Genomic DNA, 23,602 nt, shown 5'->3' on the forward strand with positions numbered 1-23,602 from the left:
CAAAAATTCTTTGTTAAACCCACCCTATTGAACCTGAAGGTCAACCCAATCATAACAGGTTCCTTAGAGAGTCATTCTTCCTAACTAGTTACCAATTTGTAAAAAAATCCTAAGAATTTCTTATGTCAAATGACTGTTCCTGAACTGTTACCTTGGATCAACAGAGAGTGAATATTGGCATTTTCATATGGCAATCTGCTACTTGGGAATAATCTAGTCTTCCTGGAGGGATGGAAATAAAGCACATAGCAGTCATCTACCAATCATATGATATTAGACACCAGTAATTTGTCATTCACTGCAGTGTTCTAAAATCATTAGAGGAACCATTCGACTGCTCTCAGACACACCAGGTATGATGATGTAGGAAACATGACTCGGCAGGCTGAACATACCAAGTCTACTAAGGTTTCATGATTCTAACTGAAAGTTAATGACTAGTGCAAACCACCAGGCTACTACACTAAAAAACAAACAAACAAACAAAAAACAGCAGTAAAAAGGACTACTAAATCAGAAATTTAAACTGGGTATTCATTTTAGTTACAGTTATTAGAACAAAGTGATGGTCCAATTCACCTATACAGTGAGTTAAATTGATCATAACAGTATTTTAAGTAATATTATCCATTAATAATTAAGCAAACATTTTATTAGTACCTAATATGTGCATTACACTGTCAGATGCCGCATGGCATGTTCAGACATAAAAGAATCTGTACTGTCAAGAGGATTATAATCCAACAGAGGAAAAAGACATTTTGCAGAACTCTCATACAATGTGAAATATGCTTATGTATTATAAGAGATATACAGAGAGAATGCTTCAAGACTATAGAAGAACTGAATTCTATGGTCACTTTATAGGTGAAGTCAAGTAAGGCTGTATTTTAAAAAATCATTTGCACATGTGTTTAAAAAAAGAGAAGACTTTGGAGAAGCCAAAGTAGCAGGGAAGGGCATCCCTGTTATAAAAATTGGGATTGACATATACACACTACTATATATAAAATAGATAACCAATAAGAACCTACTGTATAGCACAGGGAACTCTACTCAGTACTCTGTAACGGCCTATATGGGAAAAGAATCTAAAAAAGAGTGGATATATGTATATGTATAACTGATTCACTTTGCTGTACACCTGAAACTAACACAACATTGTAAATCAACTACACTCCAATAAAATTTTAGAAAATAATAAATAAATAACATGCCTAAGTTGGATGATCTATTATCAATCCTGAATTATCAACTCCTTCTTGGCAATCTGTACTGCAAAGCAGACAGCAAGACCTACTTTGCTCAGACCACTCTTCTCTGTATGGTTCCAAGTGGAGTCAGCCCACCAGAGGGGAAGTGAGAAGGTGCGGAAGGCAAAGAGATGGAGAAGCCGTCCTTTGGAAGTCAGACAAGTGTGCACAAATGAGATCTTCCTCGCTGTTGTACACTGAGAGAGTTGATGAGAGGGGAGAGGTTCATTCAACATGGCCCTGCTTTCTGTATTAAAACTGTGACGTGTCTCTGGGTTACTACAACTTTGTCACTTATATCTCTTGTCACTGAGCCATGATTGTTGGAACTGTCATTTTCTAGATTCTACTTGTTCACATGCTTTGCTTGTTTGCATGTTAACTGACTTACATATCTATACATATTATATATTGTCACCCATTTGGATGTCTATAACCTATCACACCATACTTTTATGAATTCACCCCAGATGTGTTGATGTATGTCAATTTATCATATGACGCTGTACACATGCAAATATAAACAAAAGCAATTGTAAGCCACTATGGGAAATTCACAAAAGTCATACCTGGTGTCAAAATATTTCATCACATTTTAATGATTATGATGTATATAGGTGGGCTGGATCAGTTTTCTCCTCCATCTCCTTTGATTCTTTTTTTAGTAAAACTGTACAAGCAATATTGTCCTGAAACTAACAGGTGATTATAGCAGGGTTGTGGGATACCAGGTTAATAAACAGAAGTCAGTTGCCTTCTTATATGCCAGAATTTGAAATTTAAAGCACAGTGCCATTTAGATTAACAACCCCCCTGCCCCAAATGTAATACTTAGGTATAGCTTGAACAAAATATGTCCAAGATCCATCTGGAGAAAACTATAAAACTCTGATGAAAGAAATCAAAGCAGATCTTAAAAAAAGAGATTCCACGTAAATAGGTAAAAAGACAATATTATCAAGATGTTAGTTCTTCCCAACTTAATCTACAGATTAAATGCAATCTCAATAAAAACCTCAGCAAGGTAGCTTGTAGACATCAACAAACTGATTCTAAAGTTTATATGGAAAGGCAAAAGAACCAGAATATCCAAGACAAAATAGAAGAAGAACGAAGTCAAAGACTGACACTATTAAACTTTAAGACTTACTACAAAGCTACAGTAATGAAGACAGTAGAGTATTGGCAAAAGAACAGACAAATAGATCAATAGAAAAGAACAGAGATGTCAGAAACAGAACCACAGAAATATAGTCAAATGATCTTTGACAAAGGAGCAAAGGCAATTGAATGGATAAAGGAACAGTCTTTTCGACAAATGGTGCTGGAACAACTAGACATCAATACTGAGGAAAAAAAAAAAAAATCCAGACACAGACCTTCCTTACACCCTTCACAAAAACTAACTCAAAATGGATCATAGGCCTAAATATAAAATGTATAATCCTAGGAAATAACATAGGAGAAAAGACAGATGATTTGGGTATGGTGATGACTTTTTAGATATAACACCAAAGGCATAATTCATGAAAGAAATAATTGATATGCTGAACTTCATTAAAATTAAAAACTTCAGCTCTGTGAAAGACACTGTCAAGAAAACAAGAAGATAAGCCACAGCTTGGCAGAAAATACTTGGGAGAAACACTACTGCAAAAGCTGTATCTAATAAAGAACTATTATCCAAAACACAGAAAGAATTCAAACTCAGTGATAAGAAAATGAACAATCCAACTAAAAAATGGGCCAAAGACTTGACAGGTACCAGAGCAAAGAAGACATACAGATCAAAAATAAGCATATTAAAAGATGCTCTAAATCATACATTATTAGTGAGTTACAAGTTAAAATAACATGAGATACCACTACACATCTATTAGAATGAAGAAAATCAAAAACACTAACACCGTCAAATGCTGGGGAAGATGTGGAGCAACAGGAACTCTCATTCATTGCTGGTGGGAATGCCAAATGGTATTGCCACTTCGGAGAGCAGTGTGGCAGTTTCTTTCAAATCAAACAGACTCTTACTAAATGATTCAACAGTCCATGATATTTACCCAAATGATCTGAAAACTTAGGTCTACACAGAACCTGCACATGAATGTTTAAAGCAGCTTTATTCATAATTGCCAAAACGTGGAAACAACTAAGATGGCCTTCAACAGGTGAATGGATAAACATCCAGACAATGAAGAAAAGAGCTACAAAGTCATGAAAAGACATGGAAGAACCTTAGTAGCATATTACTAAGTGAAAGAAGCCAATCTGAAAAGGCTACGTACTGTACGATTCCAACTATATGACATATGGAAAAGGAAAAATGATGGAGATAGTTAAAAAAAAAAAAAAGTGGTTACCAGGGGTTCAGTGGGAGGAAAGAAAGGATGAATGGGTGGAGTACAGGGGATTTTTAGGGCAGTGAAACTATTCAGTGACATACTATAATGTTAGATACATGTAAGTAAACATTTGTCAAAACCCATAGAATGTATAACATCAAGAGTGAAACCTAATATAAACTACAGACTTCCGTGAAAAATAATGTAACAAAATTGGCTCATCAATTGTAATAAATGTACCTACCACACTAACACAAGATATTAATAATAGAGGACCTGGGGAGGGTGATGGGGTATATGGAAACTCTGTACTTTTTGCTCAATTTTTCTGTAAACCTAAAACTTCTCAAGAAAAGTGTATTGATTTTTTAAAAAATCAAAGTAATACATGATTACATTCTTGTTGCAAAAATCTCAAACCATTCAGAAGCCCACAGACTAAAACATTTAAGTCCCAAGTGATTCTTTCATACCAATCCTTTTTTCACATCCAGGGGTAAATGCTATTAATAACTTGGAATGCATGATTCCATTCTGCTTTTTAATATATTTACTTATATATGTGTGCATGTTGACTAAATTTTCTGAACATATATGAATCCTTTCATACATTTATTCTGAAATTTGCACTGTTTTTTTTTTAAAGCATCCACCAGTGATCATGCAGAGCATTATGTGAAAAAATATTCCAGAAAATACAATTCCATGGTTGGCACTCTGTAGTCTGAAACTTCTTTTGTCTTCCAAGACCATTGTATAGTGATAGGCATGTAGCAGGAACTCCAGAAATGCTTAAGATTGTTGGGCAATTGACAAAGTATGAAAAAGAATTAGGCCATTGAAATACCAGTACATGGTATGACAGTTTAACTCTGGAGGGAATCAGCCCTTTGACTGAACAACCAGTATGCCAATGGAGTGTCCATTCTGCAGGGAGAATAAACCTTTTCCTTTTTCATAATGATTTGAGCCTCCAGGGCTATATATAATGCAGGGATTGTTATCCCCATTTTAGAGATGAAAAAGCTGAGGCTCAAGAGGTTAAATACCTTGCTCAAAATAATTTGACTGGCTGGCAATGGAGCCAAGATTCAAAACCAGTCAGGCCTCCAAGTCTCGTGGTGCCACTTCAAAGTACCTTCCACAGGTAAAAAGCACCCACTGGCCCTATTCTCATAATCCTAAATTGGCTGATAAGGTCATTTGCATCCAACAGGGTCAGGATCATCTCCGCATCTCACTCAATATCATGACTCCATCTTTCTCTTGCTTTAAGGTGATTCATATTTCATCATGTGGATTTTTTAAAGAATTCTAGACAGGATTTTCACACAACCCGGTGCTCAGTCACTTAGGAAACTGTTTTTGTCATTAGGTGGGTAGGACAAGCACAATGTTAAGTAAGAGAAAGGCAGAAGAGAATATATAGGAAATCCAGAGTCTATATGAATTTCATCCACAGGGAATATAGCAAAATAATCACAACTCAATGGAGAAAGGAGCTTTTGAGTGGGTTCTGAAATAAGCTATTAAGTCATGCAGATAAATCCAATGTCAACGCCTCAGCCTCAGCTGATTGGATTCATGTGTTGGAACTCATACTAAGACCCCTGATGTTCTCAGGGGTCTGTTGTTGTTGCTATTGTTGTTGTTTGGTTGGTTTGGGGTGGTTCTTTTTTTGGCAGGAGTGGGGTCTCAGAGAAGGCATGACATCTTTAAAGTGGGAAGCTCATGGAAGAGTGGTGTCTGTGTCCTGCAAGGGTTTAAAAACTACATCACTTCAAACCTTATCCTGCATTGATAGTTTCAGGCTTTGCCACATTTCTGAGCTCTGTGCTCTAAAGAAGCATCCTCCCTTCTTCCACGTACCCTAGCCATCTAACTGTCCCATAAGGCACCTCTGCCCAACCAGGCAGGGATCAAACAATCAGATAATTCCAAGAGTGTCCCCATCCATGACTTGGAGATGTTGCTGTTGATAGTCATATACCTTAACCTGTAAGTGACTGAAAACACAGTCTTCCTCCCCATGAAGCCCCTCTTTAGGAGCACTGTGAGACCTTCCTATCTTGACCATTTCCATATCTGTAGTGCCTAAGCCAGTACCTGACACACGTAGTAGACATATAATAAATACTCATTAATCTGTTATATGGGCAAAAAATAATCTCCTGTGTTGTTATCTAATTACATGGCTGGATCTATTTGAAACCAAAGTTCAGCTTCCTCGGGCCAATATACCACCCTTGTATTCTCAGTGCCAAACTCAAGTCCTCCTGGCTCGAGAAACAACTGTTCGCTAGTAGTATGCTCTAAATTTTACATGACATCTCATTTAATTCCATGTAATACTTATGTAAATCTGTATTCCTATTTTACAATGAGAACCAGGGCTTTAAAGAAATCAAGTAATCTAGTTACAGTCCCAAAGCTTATAAATCATGGAACCATGATTTAGACCCCACTCTGTTTTAACTGCAAAATGTGTATTCTTTTCATATGTATGGACTGCGCTCTGTCCTAAAATGAAGTTCCATGTACTTGCATCACTCAACTGCAGATACCAGTGTTTAAGTCCAGAATCTTTATGTCTTATGAAGGACTACAGTGTGGAAGACATTGGGTGATCCACAGACTTAGTTAGTCCAGAACAAAAGGAACAAGCATGAGGATATGATATTGGTGAAACACGAATTGAACAACAGTCAGAAATGCATTGTCATGGTGGTAAAATCCCGGAAGGAGCAAGGAAATGTTCATTCTGGAGTTTCTTTGGGAAAACATTGGCTAGCAAACTATCTGTCCTACCTGAGTTGGTCTTTAGCATGCCTGAAGCCGGGTAAAAGGGGTGGAAGGCTTCTCTCAGGGCCAATGTCTCCCTCGCTGCCTCCTTACCCTCTTCCTTCAGTATCTCCCATGCACCAGGCAATGTGCTGTACAGTAATGAGTGAGACACAATCTTTGCTTTTTTTAAAAAAAATCGTACAACACATAAAAAGATAGTTAGGACAAAACACGGTTAGTGCAATGCTAGAGTAACACAGAGAGAAACTGACCCAGCCACAGCACTGTCGGAAGAGCTGTTTAGACTACGCCTTAGTGGAGTCAAGTGGCTGAAAGTTTGATGAGGAGAGCATTCCAAGGAGAAGGAATGGTATCTATGCAGGGTAAAGACAACAAGCAGCATGCTGTATGCAGAGAACCTCCTGCAGTTCAATGCAGCCAGAACACAAAGCAAGAAGGAGTCAAGGTGAGAGATGAGCAGGGAAGGTTGGCTTACTTTCTAAGTAAGCCATGTTGACAAGCTTGAATTTCATCTGACAGTGATAGATATATTTTTGGAGAGCTTAGGCAGAGGACTGACAGAGTAGATATCAATTTTATGAAAATCCCTACAGCTACTGCAGACTTGAAAGCAATAGGACAGAAGGCCAGGGGGCCAAGTTAGGAAGCTGGTGCCAAATCTCAGCAAAGTATAGGAACCTGAACAAGAACAGGGGTAATGAGAATGGAAAGAGAAAAGATTTGACAATGACTCAGAATGTAAAATATTTCAGAAGGGTGGGAGGGGATTTTAACATGGAGAAAAAGAACAAAGCAGCAAAAAGGCAGGACTAGAACTGAGAGGTCAGAATATTAAGGAAATTACTGAGCAATATTAATAATTTTAAGTATGCCTGTGGTAGAATTACTAGGAATCTCATTGTCAAATATGTGGTCTTCTTTACTAGCTAGTCGCATGTAATGTTTTCAAGGTTCATCCATGTTTTAGCATGCATTGGTACCTTATTTCTTTTATTGCCAAATAATATTTCATTGAAAGGATATACCACATTTATTTATACATTTACCAGTTGACGGACATTTCAGTTTTTTGCACTTTTTGGCAATTACACTACTATGAACATTCATGGACACTTTTTATGTGGACACATTTTCATATATCTTGCGAATATATCTAGCAGTAGAACTGCTGAATTATATAACATTATAATTAACCACTTAAGTAACTACTTTCCAAAGTGTCTATACCATTTTTTTTAACATCTTTATTGGAGTATAATTGCTTTAAAATGGTGTGTTAGTTTCTGCTTTATAACAAAGTGAATCAGTTATACATATACTTATATCCCCATATCTCTTCCCTCTTGCATCTCCCTCCCTCCCACCCTCCTTATCCCACCTCTCTAGGTGGTCACAAAGCACTGAGCTGATCTCCCTGTGCTATGCAGCTGCTTCCCACTAGCTATCTATTTTACGTTTGGTAGTGTATATATGTCCATGCCACTCTCTCACTTTCTCCCAACTTACCCTTACCCTTCCCCGTATTCTCAAGTCCATTCTCTAGTAGGTCTGCCTATTTATTCCCTTCTTGCCCCCAATTTCTTCATGACCACTTCTTTGTTTGTTTTTTAGATTCCATATATATGTGTTAGCATACGGTATTTGTTTTTTCTTTCTGACTTACTTCACTCTGTATGACAGACTCTAGGTCCATCCACCTCAAAAAATAACTCAATTTCGTTTCTTTTTATGGCTGAGTAATATTCCATTGTATATATGTGCCACATCTGCTTTATCCATCCATCTGTTCATGGACACTTAGGTTGCTTCCATGTCCTGGCTATTGTAAATAGAGCTGCAATGAACACTGTGGTACATGAGTCTTTTTGAATTATGGTTTTCTCAGGGTATATGCCCAGTAGTGGGATTGCTGGGTCATATGGTAGTTCTATTTGTAGTTTTTTAAGGAACCTCCATACTGTTCTCCATAGTGGCTGTATCAATTTACATTCCCACCAACAGTGCAAGAGGGTTCCTTTTCTCCACACCCTCTCCAGCATTTATTGTTTGTAGATTTTTTGAAAATGGCCATTCTGACCGATGTGAGATGATATCTCATTGTAGTTTTTTGTTTGTTTGTTTGTTTTGGCGGTATGCGGGCCTCTCACTGTTGTAGCCTCTCCTGTTGTGGAGCACAGGCTCTGGATGCGCAGGCTCAGCGGCCATGGCTCACGGGCCCAGCCGCTCCACGGCATGTGGAATCTTCCCAGATCGGGGCACAAACCCATGTCCTCTGCATCGGCAGGCAGACTCTCAACCACTGCGCCACCAAGGAAGCCCTCAATGTAGTTTTGATTTCCATTTCTCTAATGATTAATGATGTTGAGCATTCTTTCATGTGTTTGTTGGCAATCTGTATATGTTCTTTGGAGAAATGTCTATTTAGGTCTTCTGCCCATTTTTGGATTGGGTTGTTTGTTTTTTTTGATGTTGAACTGCATGAACTGTTTGTAAATTTTGGAGATTAATCCTTTGCCACTTGCTTCATTTCTAAATATTTTCTCCCATTCTGTGGATTGTCTTTTCATCTTGTTTATGGTTTCCTTTGCTGTGCAAAAGCGTTTACGTTTCATTAGGTCCCATTTGTTTATATTTGGTTTTATTTCCATTTCTCTAGGAGGTGGGTCAAAAAGGATCTTGCTGTGATTTATATCAGTGTTCTGCCTGTGTTTTCCTCTAAGAGTTTGACAATGTCTCGCCTTACATTTAGGTCTTTAATCCATTTTGAGTTTATTTTTGTGTATGGTGTTAGGGAATGTTCTAATTTCATTCTTTTACATGTAGCTGTCCATTTTTTCCCAGCAGCACTTATTGAAGAGGCTGTCTTTCTCCACTGTATATTCTTGACTCCTTTATCAAAGATAAGGTGACCATAGGTGTGTCGGTTTCTCTCTGGGCTTTCTATCCTGTTCCATTGATCTATATTTCTGTTTTTGTGCCAGTACCATACTGTCTTGATTATGGTAGCTTTGTAGTATAGTCTGAAGTCAGGGAGCCTGATTCCTCCAGCTCCGTTTTGCTTTCTCAAGATTGCTTTGGCTATTCTGGGTCTTTTGTGCTTCCATACAAATTGTGAAATTTTTTGTTCTAGTTCTGTGAAAAATGCCAGTGGTAGTTTGATAGGGATTGCATTGAATCTGTAGATTGCTTTGGGTAGTAGAGTCATTTTCACAATGTTGATTCTTCCAATCCAAGAACATGGTATATCACTCCACCTATTTATATCATCTTTAATTTCTTTCATCAGTATCTTATAATTTTCTGCATACAGGTATTTTGTCTCCTTAGGTAGGTTTATTCCTAGATATTTTATTCTTTTTGTTGCAATGGTAAATGGGAGTCTTTCCTTAATTTCTCTTTCAGATTTTTCATCATTAGTGTATAGGAATGCAAGAGATTTCTGTGCATTAATTTTGTATCCTGCTACCTTACCAAATTCACTGATTAGCTCTAGAAGTTTTCGGGTAGCATCTTTAGCATTCTCTATGTATAGTATCATGTCATCTGAAAACTGTGACAGCTTTACTTCTTCTTTTCCGATTTGGATTCCTTTTATTTCTTTTTCTTCTCTGATTGTTGGGGCTAAAACTTCCAAAACTATGTTGAATAATAGTGGTGAGAGGGGGCAACCTTGTCTTGTTCCTGATCTTAGTGGAAATGGTTTCAGTTTTTCACCATTGAGGATGATGTTGGCTGTGGGTTTGTCATATATGCCCTTTATTATGTTGAGGTAAGTTCCCTCTATGTCTACTTTCTGGAGGGTTTTTATCATAAATGAGTGTTGAATTTTGTCAAAAGCTTTCTCTGCATCTATTGAGATGATCATATGGGTTTTCTCCTTCAATTTGTTAATATGGTGTATCACATTGATTGATTTGCTTAATTGAAGAATCCTTGCATTCCTGGGATAAATCCCACTTGATCATGGTGTATGATCCTTTTAATGTGCTGTTGGATTCTGTCTGCTAGTATTTTGTTGAGGATTTTTGCATCTACGTTCATCAGTGATATTGGCCTGTAGTTTTCTTTCTTTGTGACATCTTTGTCTGGTTTTGGTATCAGGGTGATGGTGGCCTCGTAGAATGAGTTTGGGAGTGTTCCTCCCTCTGCTATATTTTGGAAGAGTTTGAGACGGATGGGTGTTAGCTCCTCTCTAAATGTTTGATAGTATTCGCCTGTGAAGCCATCTGGTCCTGGGCTTTTGTCTGTTGGAAGATTTTTTTATCACAGTTTCAATTTCCATGCTGTGACTGGTCTGTTCATATTCTCTGTTTCTTCTTGGTTCAGTCTCAGAAGGTTGTGCATTTCTGAGAATTTGTCCGTTTCTTCCAGGTTGTCCATTTGACTGGCATATAGTTACTTGTAGTAATCTCTCATGATCCTTTTTATTTCTGCAGTGTCAGTTGTTACTTCTCCTTTTTCATTTCTAATTCTATTGATTTGAGTCTTCTCCCTTTTTTTCTTGATGAGTCTGGCTAATGGTTTATCAATTTTGTTTATCTTCTCAAAGAACCAGCTTGTAGTTTTATTGATCTTTGCTATCGTTTCCTTCCTTTCTTTTCCATTTATTTTTGGTCTGATCTTTATGATTTCTTTCCTTCTGCTAACTTTGGTGTTTTTTTGTTATTCTTTCTCTAATAGCTTTAGGTGTAAGGTTAGGTTGTTTATTTGAGATGTTTCTTCTTTCTTAAGGTATGATTGTATTGCTATAAACTTGCCTCTTAGAACTACTTTTGCTGCATCCCATAGGATTTGGGTCATCCTGTTTTCATTGTCAATTGTTTCCAGGTATTTTTTGATTTCCTCTTTGATTTCTTCAGTGATTTCTTGGTTATTAAGTAGTGTATTGTTTAGCCTCCATGCGTTTGTTTGTTTTACAGATTATTTCCTGTAATTGATATCTAGTCTCATAGCATAGTGGTCAGAACAGGTACTTGATATGATTTCAATTTTCTTAAATTTACCAAGGCTTCATTTGTGACCAAAGATATGATCTATCCTGGAGAATGTTCCACGAGCACTGGAGAAGAAACTGTATTCTGTTGTTTTTGGATGGAATGTCCTATAAACATCAATTTTAAGTCCATCTTTTTAATGTATCATTTAAAGCTTGTGTTTCCTTATTTATTTTCATTTTGGAGGATCTGACCATTGGTGAAAGTGGGGTGTTAATGTCCCCTATTATGATTGCGTTACTGTCGATTTCCCTTTTTATGGCTGTTAGTATTTGCCTTATGTATTGAGGTGCTCCTTTGCTGGGTGCATAAATATTTACAATTGTTATATCTTCTTCCTGGATTGATCCCTTGATCATTATGTAGTGTCCTTCTTTGTCTCTTGTAGTAGTCTTTGCTATAAAGTCTATTTTGTCTGATATGACAAGTGCTACTCCCGCTTTCTTTTGATTTCCATTTCCATGGAGTGTCTTTTTCCATTCCCTCACTTTCAGTCTGTATGTGTCCCTAGGTCTGAAGTGGGTCTCTTGTAGACAGCATATATACGGGTCTTGTTTTTGTATCCATTCAGCCAGTCTATGTCTTTTGGTTGGAGCATTTAATCCACTTACATTTAAGGTAATTATCGAGATGTATATTCCTATTACCATTTTCTTAATTGTTTTGGGTTTGTTATTGTAGGTCTTGTTCTTCTCTTGTGTTTCCTGCCTAGAGAAGTTCCTTTAGCATTTGTGGTTAAGCTTGTTTGGTGATGCTGAATTCTCTAAACTTTTGCTTGTCTGTAAAAGTTTTAATATCTCCGTCGAATCTGAATGAGATCCGGGCTGGGGAGAGTAATCTTAGTTGTAGGTTTTTCCCCTTCATCACTTTAAATATGTCCTGCCACTCCCTTCTGGCTTGCAGAGTTTCTGCTGAAAGAACAGCTGTTAACCTTTTGGTGATTCCTTTGTATGTTATCTGTTGTTTTTCCCTTGCTGCTTTTAATTTTTTTTTCTTTGTATTTAATTTTTGATACTGGGATTAATATGTGTCATGTCGTTTTTCTCCTTGGATTTATCCTGTATGGGACTCTCTGTGCTTCCTGGACTTGACTTACTATTTCCTTTCGCATATTAGGGAAGTTTTCAACTACAATCTCTTCAAATATTTTCTTGGTCTCTTTCTTTTTCTCTTCTTCTTCTCAGACTCCTATAATTCAAATGTTGGTGTGTTTAATGTTGTTCCAGAGGTCTCTGAGACTGTCCTCAATTCTTTTCATTCTTTTTTCTTTATTCTGCTCTGCAGTAGTTATTTCCACTATTTTATCTTCCAGGTCACTTATCTGTTCTTCTGACTCAGTTATTCTGCTATTGATTCCTTCTAGAGAATTTTTAATTTCATTTATTGTGTTGTTCATCACTGTTTGTTTGCTGTTTAGTTCTTCTAGGTCCTTGTTAAACGTTTCTTGTATTTTCTCCATTCTATTTCCAAGATTTCGGATCATCTTTACTATCATTATTCTGAATTCTTTTTCAGGTAGACTGCCTATTTCCTCTTCATTTGTTAGGTCTGGTGGGTTTTACCTTACTCCTTCATCTGTGTGTTTCTCTGTCTTCTCATTTTGCTTAACTTACTGTGTTTGGGGGGTCTCCTTTACGCAGGCTGCAGGTTCATAGTTCCCGTTGTTTTTGGTGTCTGCACCCAGTGGCTAATGTTGGTTCAGTGGGTTGTGTAGGCTTCCTGGTGGAGGGGACTAGCGCCTGTGTTCTGGTGGATGAGGCTGGATCTTGTCTTTCTAGTGGGCAGGTCCACATCTGGTGGTGTGTTTTGGGGTGTTTGAGGCCTTATTATGACTTTAGGCAGCCTCTCTGCTAATGGGTGGGGTTGTGTTTCTGTCTTGCTAGTTGTTTGGCATAGGGTGTCCAGCACTGTAGCTTGCTGGTCATTGAGTGGAGCTGGGTCTTGGCATTGAAATGGAGATCTCTGGGAGATTTTCACCGTTTGATATTATGTGGAGCTGGGAGGTCTCTGGTGGACCAATGTCCTGAACTTGTCTCTCCCACCTCAGAGGCACAGCCCTGAAGCCTGACTGGAGCACCAAGAACCTGTCATCCACATGGCTCAGAATAAAAGGGAGAAGAAAGAAAGAAAAGAAAAGAAAGAAAGGAAGGAAGGAAAGAAAGAAGAAAGAAAGATAGAGAGAAAGAAAAAAAGAAGGAAGGAAAGAAAGAGAAAGAAAGAAAAGATAAAATAAAGTTATTAAAATAAAAAATTCTAAAAAGTAAAAAATAATTTTTAAGTGATTTTAAAAAAAAAGGAAAGAAAGAAGAGAGTGACCAAACCAAAAAAGTTATCCACCAATTATAACAAGAGCTAAAAACTATACTAAAAAAACCCCAATCAAACAGAAAAAACCAGACAGACAGAACCGTAGGACAAATGGTAAAATCAAAGCTGTACAGACAAAATCCCACACAGAAGCATACACATACACACTCACAAAAAGAGAAAAAGGGAAAAAATATATATATATATATATATATATAGTTGCTCCCAAAGTCCACCTCCTCAGGTTGGACTGATTCGCTGTCTATTTAGGTATTCCATAGATGCAGGGTACATCAAGTTGATTGAGGAGATTTAATCCACTCCTCCTGAGGCTTCTGGGAGAGATTTCCCTTTCTCTTCTATGTTTGCACAGCTCCTGGGGTTCAGCTTTGGATTTGGCCCTACCTCTGCATGTAGGTCCCATCCCTATTCTTTTGTCTCTGTTTTTTCTGTTTTCTTTTGCCCTACCCAGGTACATGGGGATTTTCTTGACTTTTGGGAAGTCTGAGGTCTTCTGCCAGCATTCAGTAGGTGTTCTGTAGGAGGTTGTTCCACATGTAGATGTATTTCTGATGTATTTGTGGGGAGGAAGGTGATCTCCCTGTCTTACTCTTCCACTATCTTGAAGCTCCTCCACCTGTACCATTTTATATTCCCACCTCCAGTGCATAAGGTGCGATACACAATAGTGTATCCAATTTCTCTACATCCTCCTTTTGATTATAGCCATCTCAGTGGATATGATATGGTATCTCACTGTAAGTTTCATTTGCATTTTTCTGATGGTTAATGATTTTAAACATTCTTCCATGGGCTAATTCACTATTTGTGTACGTTTTCTGGATAAATATCTATTTGTATAACTTTTCTGGATAAATATCTATAGAACAGAACAGATAATTGGGTTGTCTCTAAATTATTAAGTTGTATAATTTTTTAATATATTTTAGATACAACTCCCTCATCAGATATACAATTTGTAAATATTTTCTCCCATTGTGTGAATTATCTTTCCACTTTCTTGATGGTATCCTTTGAAGCACAAAAGTTTTCATTTTAATGACATCCAATCCATCTGATTTTTCTTTCTTTGTTTGTGTTTTTAACATCATATCTAAAAATCCATTGCCTAATCCAAGATCAAGATTTATGCTTATGTTTTCATCTAGGAGTTTTATAGTTTTAGCTCTTATATTTTGGTATTTGAACCATTTCAAGGTAAATTTTGAATATGGTGTGAGGTAGGGTGTTCTTTTGCTTGTGGATATCTAGTTGTCTCAGAATCATTTGTTGAACAGATTATTCTTTCTCTATTGAATTGTTTTGGCAGCCTTTTTGAAAATCATTGAGCGTAAATGTGAGGGTTTCTTTCTGGAATCTCAATTCCACTCCATTGATCTACATGTCTTTCCTTATCCCAATAACACAATGTCTTGATTACTGTAGACTTGTAAGTTTTTGAAATCAGGAAGTCCTCCAAGTTTGAATCAGGTTGGCCAAAAAGTTCGTTCGGGTTTTTCCATAAGATTATGGAAAAACCCAAAACAACTTTTTGGCCAGCCCAAATACTTCTTTTTCAAGATTATTTTGGCTATTTTGGTTCCGCTGAAGTGTTTTAGTTTTTTTTTTTTTGCGGTACGCGGGCCTCTCACTGTTGTGGCCTCTCCCGTTGCGGAGCACAGGCTCCAGACACGCAGGCTCAGTGGCCATGGCTCACGGGCCCAGCCGCTCCGCGGCTTGTGGGATCTTCCCGGACCGGAGTACGAACCCGTGTCCCCTGCATTGGCAGGCAGACTCTCAACCACTGTGCCACCAGGGAAGCCCCTCCTGAAGTTTTTTTTTACGTTGTTTTAGGATGCAAAGAACCCAGCTGGGATTTCCGAAGGGATTGCATAAATTTACTCTGTAGGTCATTCAAGGGAGTACTGCCATTTTAACAGCATAAAGTCTTGTTATCTACAAACACAAAAACATCTTTCCGTTTACTAAGGTCTTCTTTAATTTCTCTCAATAATAGGATGTAGATTCAGATTTAAGTTTTGCACCATTTTATTAAATTTATTCCTAAACATCTTATTCTTTTTGATGCCATTATAAATGGAATCCGTTTCTTAATTTCTTTTTCTGATTGTTTATTTCAAGAGAAATGAAATGTAATTAATTGTCTTTTGTATATTGATCTTTTATCCTGAAAACTTACTGAGCTTGTTTACTATTTCTAATAGTTTTTTTAGTAGATTCCTTAGGATTACTATATACATGAGATGTCATCTGCTAATAGAGATAGTTTTTCTTCTTCATTTCAACTACAGATGCATTTTCTTTCTTTTTCTTGCCTAATTGCCTTGGCTGTAGTTTCCAGTAGAAGTTTTGTGTCTATACTTTGAGGTATTGGTCTGTAGTTTTCTTTACATGTGATGTCTTTGTCCAGTTTTGATATCAGGATATTTGTGATCAGAATGCATTGGGAAGTATTCTCTTTTTTCTAATTTTTGGAACAGTTTTATAAAGAATTGGTATTAATTGTTCTTTAAATGTTTGCTAGAACCCATCAGTGAAACTATCTGTACCTGGGCTTTTCTTGGTGGGGTATTTTTAATTACCATTCAATCTCTTTATTTTATTTATTATTAATCTATTCAGATTTTATATTGCTTGAGTCAGTGTTACTAATTTGTATATTTCTAGTAATTTGTCTATTTCATCTAACTTGTTGACATATTTTTGTTCATAGTATTCCCTTATAATCTTTTCTTTCTGTAGAGTCAGTAGTAATGCCCCCTTCATCATGCCTGATTTTGGTAGCTTGAGTTTTCTCTTTTTTCTCCTCAGTCAGTCTAGCTAAAGGTTTGTCAGTTTTGTTGATCTTTTCAAAGAGGCAACTTTCCCTTAGGTTGCTTTTCTCTATTTGTTTTTCTTTTCTCTATTTCATTAATTCCTGCTCCAATCTTTATTATTTCTGTCCTCTGTTTGCTATGGATTCATTTTTCTCTTCTTTCTGCAGTTTCTTAAGGTGAAAGGATACGTTACTGGTTTGAAATCTTTCTTCCTTTCTAAATACAAGTGCTTAGAGCTATAAATTTCCCCTAAGCATTGTTTTAGTTGTATCCCATAAATTTGACGTCTTCAATTTCATTTATCACAAATGTTTTCCTCATTTCCTTGTAATTTCTTCTTTGGCCCATTGATTATTTAGGAATGTGTTGTTTAATCTCTACATATCTGTAAATTTCCCCATTTTCTCTTATTGATTTGTAATTCTACACTGTTGTGGCCAGAGAACATACTTTATATGATTTCAATCCTTTTAAATGTTTTGAGGTATGTTTTACAGTGTAGCTGGAGAACATTCCATGTACACTAGAAAAGAATGTGCTTTCAAGGCTCTCTTTGATTATCTCCAACCCTCCTCCCCACCCCCACCCCCCTCCCCCTGCCATCTGTTAGGCTGTCTGCATTGTTTAGTGTCACATCCAGCTGTTAGGCTTCACTAATTTCCAGCTGATCTATTGCTTTCAATAATGCCCTGGGAGTACAAACTGCTCCACAATTTGATCCAATTAAATTCTGGCTCCTTTGCAGGGGTGTTGTTTAGTTTGTTTGTTTGTTTTTTCTGTTGTACAACAAAGTGGATCAGCCATATGCATACATATATCCTCACAGCCCCTCCCTCTTGAGCCTCCCTTCCACCCTCCCCATCCCACCCCTCTAGGCCGTCGCAAAGCACCGAGCTGACCTCCCTGTGCTATGCTGCTGCTTCCAGGGGTGGTTTTTGAGGCCAGTTTTTTCTGACCCCAGGAGGGTAGTTCTTCCCCGATACTCTCTGGTAAACTAGGTGAGCTATGGTTTAGCTCATTGGTCTCATAGAGCTACTAACCTCCTCTTCATTGTTCACCACCACAATCCCTATTGTTTTGGAGAGCACCATTGGGCTTAAAATTCTCCAGTTTCAAATCAAGTGAGTTTCTTTCAGTAAGCTTCAGAGCTGTCTACTCTTTTTTTTGTTTTAATTTTAAAAAATTTTTATTTTATATTGGAGCATAGTTGATTAACAATGAGAGCCCTCTATTCTTAAAGCCTGCCTCTCTTCCTAGCAAAATCTCTGAGCCACTGCTCTGGAGATTTGGATTGGAATGATACTCTTGCTTTGTGAACAGGGATCTGGTTAGGGGTGGCAGCCTTTGGAAGAATTCACTGGCCTCTCCCAGGGTGGAACCACTGTCTCCAGAAAGCTGAGCAAAGGTGATATGTATCTCAGTACCCTCAGTGGGCTGCACCTGGAGCAGAGCCTCTGCCCTCTGAGTGTCAGCTGGGTGGAGGAATGTAGCCTCCAACCTTTCAGCTATGCTCACCAGGAATTAGCCTCTGTAACTCAGAGCTGGAGGGGATGAGAAGAGCTGGTGGCCTGCCTTTCTCAAAGAGATACCACATCCCTTGACTGGAATCTGAGGGAAAAGTTAGCTCCAACTTCTTGGCCACATCTGTCCAGAGTAGAGCTTCCATCTGGCTGGGCAGGGCAGAATGGGGTGGGGGTGAGGAAGGAGCAGGTTGTACTGCAAGTGCCTCTGATCCCTGCTGCTCTTACCAAGGTTTAGTAGGTTTTCTTAAACAAATAATTTTTCATTTGCTGTATATGGTTAGGACAATTCCAGAGACTTTAAATGGTTGGGCTTCTATTTACTATTTTCACCAGTTATGGTTTTTTTGCTGGGGAATAGATCTGTGGGGCTCCTCACACTGTCATTCCAGGAGTAAAACTCCAAAAAACTTCCCTTTAAGCGTCCAAGACTTGGAGGTTGCTTATCATCACAGTAGAACCTAGCTTAGCATGACCAAAGCAATGTCTAATATTAGCACAGAATTGAAGTAAACTCAAGGGAAAAAATAAAATAAAACTAATTTGCTAACTCTTTCTCTGATAAATTATTGTCCCTTAAAGCTGAATAGCCTTCACTAGTCAGATTTCAGAATAATGTTTCTCCTGTTTTTCCTTTGTTCTTTCTGTTGCCTCGACTAATTGACATAATGGGCATTTGCATACTGCATCCCTCTAGTGAGAAATCCCAAGTTATTTCAGGCTACTTACAATGTTTAAAACACAGTATCCATGCAAAGATGGCAATGTGACCATCACGAGTCAGGGATACTATCTATTTTCTTCACTGCAGTTTTCTCAGATCCTAAAACACTACCTGGCTTGCCTGATACTTGTTAGCTGCTCTCAAAATATAGTTTTTGAATGAATGATAACCTGCTCCTGTTCCTTTGTCATACTGGCCATGCTGGGGATGAAAGTGATGAGAGGACAGTTTGTCTTACAGTATTTTTCTGAAAGTATCCTCCCAGAGACTGGTTCAGAATTGGACCCTGCCTGACTGACACCTATGTCCTCAGGGACTCTATGTATCAATAAAATAACCCAAGAGTCTTCTAGCCAAAAGGTCTGGCCTCATTTTCAAAGTAATCTCAGGAAACAAGAGGTATATACTGGTATCTGTAACTGATACCATAGAACAGACTGTGGTCCCTTCAGTTTTGTAAATGAAAAGCAGTGTGAGGAAGTTCACCCCCAGAAAGATGCTGTTGAAAACAAGGCAAATGATTCTGAATAATCAGCCCACAGATAGGCCACAGGGAGACCTAAATGCCTAGCAATTCCCTGGAAAATCACAGAGGATAGAGGCTTGTCCTCTTATGTAGAACTGAAAGAATCAGGTTTCTTCCCAAAGCAGTCAGAGCCCTGCCTTAAGAGGAATTGGTTCAGAAGCCCTAGAAAATTCCTGAAATAATAAGGATTAAAAGGTAGCCATTGAACCACCACAACAAGCCTCCCTGGGAATTAACTGTGTTCTAGACCTAAGGACTGGGTCGTGTCTCTTACGTGGGACCCTGGCGCTAACGTGCACCTCTTTGTGAGCCTCACGCCAGCCTTGCCTGCAGACTCTGCCTGGCCCCCTGCCCACTCACCCACACTGTCAACTGAGTGCAGTCAGGAACCTCACCTCATCCAGATCTCTCATTTTCTGATCTCCCTCTCAGCTAAGACTTACCCACCCCTGTCCTTTCTTGACTTCACTCTGCTTTACACTGAGTAATTAATTCATTGGTTAATTGGTGGGGTCAATTAATTCATCAATCTCCTGTGTGAGTCCCTGTTGGGATTTTGCGACTCTGTGTCTTTAACCTTTTTGGAAAGTAGCCACATCTCAGATTTACCCTCATTTCTTCCCAGCTAATAAAAAAAAAGGCAACCCAGAAAGAAATGGGTTAAAAAAAAAAAAAAAAAAGAAGAGCTCTCAGTTTCTGCCCTCTTGGTATCACCTTTGAGACACCTGGCCCAGTACAGCTTGTGCTAAGTTTCAAAGAAGAGGCAGATAACTCTGAAGATTTTATTTCACAGGGGACAAAAGATAAAAGTCTCTGTCAAGTTGTCATTAGATGCTTAATGCTATTCATGGTGGGGTGCTGGAGGCTCCCCTCCTTCTCTGTAGACCTCTAGCAGATTAAGTTTCAGAGCTTTAATTTGAGGAAGGATTTACAGCTGTGAAGAGGTATAATATCATTTTGATTTGGGTTGTACTAGGCTGGGGAAGCCAGATTACATTTGTATGAAACCGTATTAGAAGATATGACTGAAACCACCAAAATCAAATAACGGGAAACATTTCCAGAGAGCCTAAAAATAGGGGCCTGTCTTTCCAACGCCTGTGCATTGTTTCACAAACTATGATTCTGATTTACCCCAAGAGGATTCAAGCAGAAACACAGAAGGCAGATGGCAAAAATGCCTGTGCTTGTCAGACCTGTCCATTCATCAGTCTGTCATCAACCTAATCCAGAGGCAGGTTCCTTGGGTAAAGAAACAAAAATTAATTAACCCTTAGAGAAGTGGGGAAGTTAGCAGGGAAGGTAAAACCTCATGAAAAATCTGCTGCTTTCATCTCCTGGGGCACTGTCTAATTCAGAGTGTCAGATAAATCCATCAAATAGCCTCCAAAGTTTCTCTGGGCCTCAGTCCATCCACCTCCACCATATGCCACCATGTGTGTGTCACACAGCATCCCCCAGATACTGACTTAATCAGAGACTGTTCCTTTCCTCCAGAGCAATCTTAAAACTGTTTTAAAACCCGACTCTCCTCATTTGCACAGCAAACAATAACTCTCTTTGGGTACCGCAAAAACCCAGTTTCCTACAAGATGAAACATGGAAAAGAGTCAGCTATTGCTTGTTGTAACTGTTTGTCCTACACAGCTACACAGAACTGGACAGATGACCAGCATCTTCTAGCCCGATTTAGAGATGAATACATGGAACACCATGGGTAGGACTCCTAAATTTGAACTGACTGTGCCAAAGTCTCTGGCACATCAAGGTGAAGCATCTAATTTCAAATGGAATGTGTTGTGTATGATTGGGGAGAGTCTGGGGACGCAGGGCTGCTTTTTATCATCACAAGAGAACTGTTAACTTCCAAAATTGGGGGAAAATCATGAAGACAGCCACAAGCATCTCTCAGGGGTTACCTAAGTTTTAAACTGTTAGTTCCTCTAAGAATGGTTATAGTAGTCAAGGAGAGAATGATGTATGAGGATGATTTTTCTGATTTGTGCCAGGAGTTCCAATCTCTCAATTACCACCGGGGATGGAAGGACCAGGTTATCCACAGGAAACACTTTTAGCACATGATTTTTACACTTGCACATCTCTTCAGATAAAGTATAACTGTCTTAGCTCCAAAATTAAAGTTAAAATGGGCCCATTACCGGAGGACTCAAAGTCTTTTGCTTTTGTAGTCACAGACAACCTGATTAATCTGAGTACAGACGAGGTGCTGGAGGAAGGTGCCTCTTCTTCAAATGCAGGGCGAAAACATGATTTCTACCACCATGATAAAGTGGTGACAGACACAAAATAAAATTCAGGTCCTGGTTTCCAGGTCTGGTTTACCAACAAACCTAATCAGATAAAAATGCATCCCACATCTCTCAGATTGCTCAAAAGAACTCTGTGGCGATAGTTTATAATATATTCTACAACCACCTAGTAGCCATAATTTCTCCCTAATTCCCAAAATCATGAAAAGGACACAATCCTAACGTCTTTATCTTATTCTCAATTAATAAACCTTAAAGTGAATGTTTTATTTCTAAAAGTCAGTGTCATCAAGGAAAGAGTTAAAAAACAAAGTTCTCTTTCTTTTAAGAATTGATTTAAAAGATTTCCCACCTTCTCAGACAATATAACAGAGGTTCATTCTAGACCTTGAGAAAACAAACAAAAAAAAGCACAGCTTCTTCAGCCTTTGAGCACTAAGCGAGTTATTGATAATGCAGAACCTTGAAATTTGATACTGAACTCGCTCAAAAGTGGGTGCCTTGTAAGCAAAGGAAAAGGGAGGAAAGAGGGAGCAGGTAAGAAGATGGATCCATACTGCTGACATTTTACTTCTCTGGGCTTCAGTTTCCTCCTCTAGAAAATGCAAGTGTAGATTAAGACAAGTCTGAAAGAAGAGCCAATCTCTAATTTAAAAAATAAATTAAAAGGCCTTTAACTCATAAGCAGAAAATTTTGCTCAAAATATCCTCAGTTTATTAGCCTGCGCCAAGAAGGCAGTATGTACGGTGGTTAGAAACATGCGGTACGAGTAACATCACCTGATTCCACATCCTGACTGTACCACTTACTAGCTGTGGAATCTTGGGCAAATTTCTTAACCTCACTGAGTCTCCATTTTTCTATCTATAAAAGACAAATAATAAAAGGTTCTATATGGCAGGACTAAAGGATTAAAGGATTAAATCAAACAATACATGTAAAGCTGTTAGCACAATGCTTAGACCCTCAGAAAACACACAATAGACATTTATTAGTCTATTATTAATAATAATAATAGTTATTATTATTAGAAATACAATTAGGGACTTCCCTGGTGGCGCAGTAGTTTAGAATCCGCCTGCCAATGCAGGGGACACAAGTTCAAGCCCTGGTCCGGGAAGATCCCACATGCTGTGGAGCAACTAAGCCCGTGTGCCACAACTACTGAGCCTGTGCTCTGGAGCCTGCAAGCCACAACTACTGAGCCCACATGCCACAATTACTGAAGCCCGCACACCTAGAGCCCATGCTCCGCAACAAGAGAAGCCACTGCAATGAGAAGCCCGTGCACCACGACGAAGAGTAGCCCCCCCTCGATGCAACTAGAGAAAGCCCGTGTGCAGCAACGAAGACCCAACGCAGCCAAAACGAAATAAAAAATAAAGAAAGAAGTACAATTAATAATAATTCTATTTAAATATAATAAAGGTGATATTTACACACTTGGAACATTCCTTACCTGAGAATCTATAAAATCAAGGATCAAAACAGTTAAGAAAAAATGCCATGATGCGATGTCCTTTAGATTAACAAAAGGTGCCAAATAAAGCAATCCAAAATCTTTCGAGCTGTTCTGCAGTGACTGTGTCTGCTGTCACTTGGGAAAGGGAAATGTATACCCCCCGCATTCTGGAGAGCTGTTTGGAAATGCTAGCTGACCCCTGACAAACCTGCAGCCTCCCCAGGAGCAAAGTTAGGCAGCTTAATCTGAGTAAGCGAGGAGAAAGCATGAGCCCACACCGAGGCGCTGCCCCATTTCCATCTGTGAGATTTAAACACGAGACACAATTCGCCTCTGCAGACACCAAGTCCAGCTGCCAGGGAACGGTTTCAGACCCACAGTGGTGCCCCAACGATTTCCAGTTCAGTGGAAAGCTGGGGAACGCACAGTCTCACAGCACGTGATTCCTCATATTTCATCAGTTTCCAGCCTTTAAACAATTTTAACCTTCCTTCCGAGTGGACGCAGAGACAGCTATGCTTTAAGTGGAAATCACCAGAATGAGAAGCATAAGCCAGCTTC

At 38.6% G+C, this 23,602-nt stretch overlaps 1 protein-coding gene across 39 annotated transcripts in view; it reads right to left on the reverse strand.

The window, feature by feature from the left end:
• FHIT (fragile histidine triad diadenosine triphosphatase) overlaps positions 1-23,602 on the reverse strand; it is a 1,451,597-nt gene that overhangs the window by 857,112 nt on the left and 570,883 nt on the right. The window lies entirely within an intron of this gene.

The sequence above is a fragment of the Pseudorca crassidens genome, chromosome 10, assembly GCF_039906515.1.
Source record: "Pseudorca crassidens isolate mPseCra1 chromosome 10, mPseCra1.hap1, whole genome shotgun sequence".
NCBI classification, from domain to species: Eukaryota; Metazoa; Chordata; class Mammalia; order Artiodactyla; family Delphinidae; genus Pseudorca; species Pseudorca crassidens.